The 5971-nt window shown below is 35.7% G+C and overlaps 1 non-coding gene across 1 annotated transcript; it reads right to left on the bottom strand.

Moving 5' to 3' along the window:
- Positions 1–912: 912 nt before the first annotated feature.
- Positions 913–985, bottom strand: Trnar-ucg (transfer RNA arginine (anticodon UCG)). The gene has a single exon. It is a non-coding gene; the product is annotated as a tRNA-Arg (tRNA).
- Between the last annotated feature and the right edge of the window lie 4986 nt (positions 986–5971).

The following is a 5971-nucleotide window of genomic DNA, read 5'->3' as shown; positions in this document are numbered from 1 at the left end:
GCACGACCGAGGCGGCCGTGACCATTTCGTGAGTTAACCCCTACCAACTTTTTTGTACATATCTCGGAAACTACTACAGCTATTCAACCAAACTCTATAGAGTCGTTTCCTTCAGGCATTTCCATATACAGTTCAAAAATTGAAGAAATCGGATAAAACCAAACCGTAGTTTCCGAGATGCAATGGTGACAAAGGGAATATGTTGAAAATCACAAAAGTGCGTTAACCATTCACTAAAAAAAACGTCAAGAAACACTAAATTTTACGGAAGTTGTTGTGCAGAAGGAAGCTGCACGAACAGGATTTTTTAAAATTGAAAATGGGCGTGGCTTCGCCCATTTATGGACCAAAAACCATATCTGTGAAGTTGTAGGCCCACCGATTTCGCGAAATTCGGTATGTAATATTTTCAGAGAACACCCTGATGACATGTACAAAATATGGGTGAAATCGGTTCACAACCACGCCTTCTTCCAATATAACGCTATTTTGAATTCCTTCTGATGCCTTCTTTGTATAATATACTTATACATTAGGAACCAATGATGAAAGCGGAATAAAACTTTACACAAATACGGTATTTGAAAAACATGTAAATGACGGATAATGAAATCTCGATTATCACTTTATCATGCGAGAGTATAAAATGTTCGGTGACACCCGAACTTAGCCCTTCCTTACTTGTTTAACCATAATTTTATTCGATTTGTCAAAGAGTAGCGAATAGAACAAACACTTGGCATAAATGCAGGAAACTGGCAAAATAGAGATTAATACAACACTTTATTCTTTAAACTCAGCTAAATGACATTTGACAAGCAAGTAAATAAGTTCAAATAAAAGAGTCAAAGTGTAATTTTTCTAAATTATTATAAATTTTATAGAAAAAAGTGCCAAAAAATGTTTCTAGTGCGACCGTGACAGGACTCGAACCTGCAATCTTCGGATCCGAAGTCCGACGCCTTATCCATTAGGCCACACGGCCCTTGAAAGCTCTTCTCACTAATGCCACAGTTCAGCGCTCGCGCTTGTGTTTGAACAGCCGCAGACAAACTTCTTCGGCATATTTGGGATAGCTAGAAAATATTTGGCGCGGCGGAAGGAAAAAAGACTGAAAAATTTCGTTGTTTGCGAATATATGTTTACATATGTATAAGTAGAATTATGTACACAGTTATTAATATATTTATGGGCGTATCTATGTTTTCGAAAGGCTGAAAATGGTATTTTAAACCTTTTAAGCTTTAAGCATACTGACTAAGTCATATTTATTAATAACCATAAATTTGTTAGTGTGTAAGTAGCTGTCAGGGAAGATGAACATTTTACCCGTAATTCTTAACGGATTAGTAATGTTTTAAGTTATTGCGATGCTGTCAAGTTCAAGTTGAACGAATTCATTATGAGAGTTAGATTAGGAGCAACAGTTTCTAGGCTAACGAAGTAATGGATTATTAGGCAAAGAAATTTTTTTTTTTTTTGATTAAAGATATTTTAGCTCAATAAAAAAATTTGAGTAAAAATATTTTAGCTCAATATTATTAATTTTGAATTCGTTAATAAATTTCATTTAATTCAGATTAATTTTCATTTGCACTATTTTAATTGATTCCGGAATTCTACGTCAATTCAGTCAATTTTACGTTCCTATGTTTGATGATGAGAGATGAGAAAGTACGATTTAATTTCGTTCCTCACTCGCCGTCTTCATTTAGCGTAATACAGTCACAGTTTCATTTCCAAATGTTGTTTCATTTCCAGATGTTCCTTTCATTTAAATTTCATTCTAACTCCATTTTGTTTCATTTCCAATTGTTGTTTCGTTTCCACCTTTTTGTTTCAATTCAATGTCGTTCTAATTTCATTTCGTTCCATTTCGTATTCAAAAATTTCACACTACCCATGATAAATGCAGTTTTATTTCCAACTAATGTTTCGTTTCCACCTGTTTGTTTCATTTCCAACTATTTTTTCATTTCCTATGTTTGTTCTAATTCAATGTCGTTCCATTTCATTCCATTTTGTATTCAAAAAGCTTACATTACTCATGGTAAATGCAGTTTTATTTCCAAAAGTGGTTTCGTTTCCATTTATTTTATTTCAATGTCATTCTAATTTCACTTCATTCCATTTTGTATTGAAAAAGTTCACATTATCCATTGTAAATAAATCGCAAAAAAAGGTTTAGTTTCATAATTAACTAATTAATTATTTTTCCATTTCATTTCATACCATTCCCATCATTCCTGTATGACAGCTTTTTAGCGCCTAGAACTTAGTTTCAGTTGAAATTGTTGTATTACCAGTTAGTGGTTAGTGTACCATTTAACTTCCAAATTACAATTTTGTTGTTGTATATTTTATTTCCCATTCGTTCCACTTTTTAGAGTCTAGATTTAAATTAGTTTGAGTTAACATTATTGAGTTTCATTTGTTAGTGTACCACTCAATTAAGCTTCAAAGTACAGTTTTCGCTGAAGTACGTTCTATTTCCAATTCGTTCCGCTTTTTAGCATCAAAATTCCAGATAATTTTAGTGAAAATTATTATGTTTTTTTTGTAAGTGTGTCATTCAATTTATATGCAGTTTTTTTTAAGTATGTTCTATTTCCAATATGTTTCACTTTTTACCTCTTAGAACTTATCTTGGTTTGAGTTAAATTATTGTTTTGAATTTGTTAGAATACCATTCAATTTATAAACAAAGAATACGTTTCGTTGATTTATGTTCTATTTCCAAATCGTTCCACTTTTTTATCTCCAAGAACTTGTCTTGATTTGAAAGAAAATTATTTGCAAGTGAATCATTCAATTAATATCCAGAGTAAATTTTGATTTGAAGTATGTTCCAGTTTCAATCCGTTACGCTTCACTTACTTCCTACTTTTTTCAGTCACATTTCACTGAACTTCTTTTTCATAGCATATAATATATAAATTCTTTGAATTGTGTTTCAATTTCATTGTGTTCCTTTGATATAAAGATTCATCCCACTAGACATTGAATTTCACATAAAAATTATTTCTATTAAGCCTTCAGTCACTTGATTAATCTTAATTTTCAAAAACGAAGTCCTCATCTGTACTCTCTTTCTATTTCTCTCGAGTTAAGAAAAATCATCACCAAACAAATCAAGCCATAAGATTTCATCCATAATAACTTTAATTTATGTTTCATATTTATATCATTTCGTTTCTTCATATGTTCCATATGGTTCTCGGCACTTCGAAGCATCAGTGGCAGCCCTAAGACTCAATCGCCCTTCCTCGGTCTTCAGTTTTACAACACCTGAGCCAATAAATCCACTTTTTTTATAGTAATCAGCTCTTCTATTGTTGTTTTTGCTGTTGCTTTATTGCTTCTGCTGATTGCTGTTCCGCTGTTCTGCTGTTCTGCCGCTGCGGGCTTATTTCCGTTGGCTTTGCTTATCTCGCAATCAACTGCTACATGCGTATGTGTGAGAGCGTGTGTCGACACATTCATGGTTGTGTGTGTGTGCGTGTATGTAAACATGTATTTATGAATGTAGTGTTTTTTGCTTTTTTGTTTACTTCATTTTTTTTTTTATTTTTTGTATTCCCATAAAAGCGCGAATGACTGAGGGTCTATGTGTAAGGGTCTATATGTAAGTGATTTATAATTTTACTGTTTTTTTCATTTTTATACGCTGAACAGGGTATATTAAGGTTGTCACGAAGTTTGTAACACCCAGAAGGAAGCGTCGGAGGCCCTTGAAGTATATATATAAATGATCAGTATGTTGAGCTAAGTCGATTTAGCCATGTCCTTCTGTCCGTCTGTCTGTCTGTCTGTATTTATACGAACTAGTCCCTCAGTTTTTAAGATATCGTTTTGAAATTTTGCAAACGTCATTTTCTCTTCAAGAAGCTGCTCATTTGTCGGAACTGCTGATATCGGACCACTATAACATATAGCTGCCATACAAACTGAACGATCGGAATCAAGTTCTTGTATGGAAAACTTTCATATTTGACAAGATATATTCACGAAATTTGGTATAAATTATTTTCTAAGGCAACAATGTAATCTCCGAAGAAATTGTTCAGATCGGATTACTATAGCGCATAGCTTCCATACAAACTGAACACATAATTACTAAAAGAAATGTACCTGTGAAGGGTATATTAGCTTCGATGCAGCCGAATTTAACGTTTTTTCTCGTTTTCCTTTCATAAAGTATTTTAAGCTTGCCACCAAGTTCGTAATACCCAGAAGGAAACGTCGGAGATCCTATAGACTTTATATAGGTATTATCCTCAGTTTTGGAAATATCGATCTGAAATTTGGCACACGTTCTTTCCTCAGTGAGAAGCTACAAATTTCTTGGAATCGCCGATTTCAGACTACTATAGCATATAGCTGTCATACAAACGATCAAAATCATATTCTTGTATGGAAAACTTTTTTATTTGGTGAGATGTCTTCCCGAAAATTTGGAGGATTATTATAGAAAGTAAGAGTACAATTTCCGAAAAAATTGTTTTGATCGAACCACTATGGCATATAGTTGCCATACAAACTGAACGATCAAAATGGAGTTCAAAGCCTTTTTATAGCCACTTATGACATGAGAAATGCATCTGTGTAGGCCATAAGAGTTTCGTTGCAGTCGCAGTTAACGTTTTGTCTCGTTTTACATTGCAATTGAGTCTCGTTTTCGCCACCTCGAGTTCGTTGGCCAAAACTCACATGCACCAACAGCCGTGAACGAAGTCAATCAGACAGTGGCAATCGCGCTTTAGCGCCCTTTAAGGGCATAACAGCACCCCTAGCCGCCACGGGTCACGTACTAGGCCACGTTGGTCGGTCATTAAGGCCACAAGGTGTGCGAGCGTGCACGTCATCATGGAACCACACACTTGCCATCAATTGCCATTATGGCGCTGAGCGGTGCTCAACGTGTAGTCCATCCATTTTATTAGCATTTTAGCCGCACCTCTGAATGTGTTGGCACTCATCGTTCGCGTCGTCGTAATTTCCCGTACGCGTATTAAGGAAGCAATTTGTTAGGAAATACCCAGCCAATTGCCGACCGTCTGCAGTCAACAGCTAACAAGTAATTGTTATGCTGGTTGTTTTTGTTGTTGTTTTTGCCTTTACTGTTGCTGCTGATATACGCCTTTGGTGGTCGCATTGTTGGGGCATTTTGTTAAGCGTCGTTTAGTCATTCCGTCATTTGCCTCATGTACTCACACACACACACACACGCGCAGACATTTATAGCGCTCATATTTACAAAGTCGTAAATTGAAATCCAAATTGTTGCTGCTGTTGTTGTTGTTGTCTCTCAATTTGTTGTCTGCGCGCCCATTAAGCATTTTAACGTTGGCATAAAACAGTTTCTATTGTTATTGTTATTGTTCTGCAGCTATCGCTCCGATCGGAAATTGAGTTAGAAAATTGCTCCGGAGTTGAAATATTCGCTTTCAAAAATCGCGAAAGTTAGCAGGTTTAATGAGAAAATCAACATTGTAAAGTATCTTTCCATTTATATAAGGCATAACGGAGTTAATGAAATCGAATTACGAACAATTTAAGTTAGTGCCGTTGCTGGTCTTTCAAATCCGCTGAATTCATGCAGAGGAAAATGGTAGCACGGTGTCACTTGTTGTTTTCGTTGTTGCATCCAAGAATTATTCAAGTCAATCTTCGATTCAAAATGTGGGGTTGTCTCGCGAGGCTGTTGTTTAGTTTTCATTGGGGCGCTTTTTACGTGGCTGGTCTCAAACCCAGCGCACAACCCTGTGGAGGGATATTTGATCTAAGACCGAAAGTCGTGAGCTGCTTGAGCCATGTGTAAAAGAATAACAAGTGAATGGCAATGAGAGAAGTTTCCACACTTGCGTGAACCTCTACACATGACTCCATCATCCATCATTTGATTCTCTGTTCTACTGAGAACCGTATTTCAGTGACAGTTGCCTGCATCGACCGTCGCTGTCGCTGTTTT

This window comes from Bactrocera neohumeralis, chromosome 4, assembly GCF_024586455.1.
Source record: "Bactrocera neohumeralis isolate Rockhampton chromosome 4, APGP_CSIRO_Bneo_wtdbg2-racon-allhic-juicebox.fasta_v2, whole genome shotgun sequence".
NCBI lineage: Eukaryota > Metazoa > Arthropoda > Insecta > Diptera > Tephritidae > Bactrocera > Bactrocera neohumeralis.
This window is presented reverse-complemented; position numbering and strand designations above follow the sequence as displayed.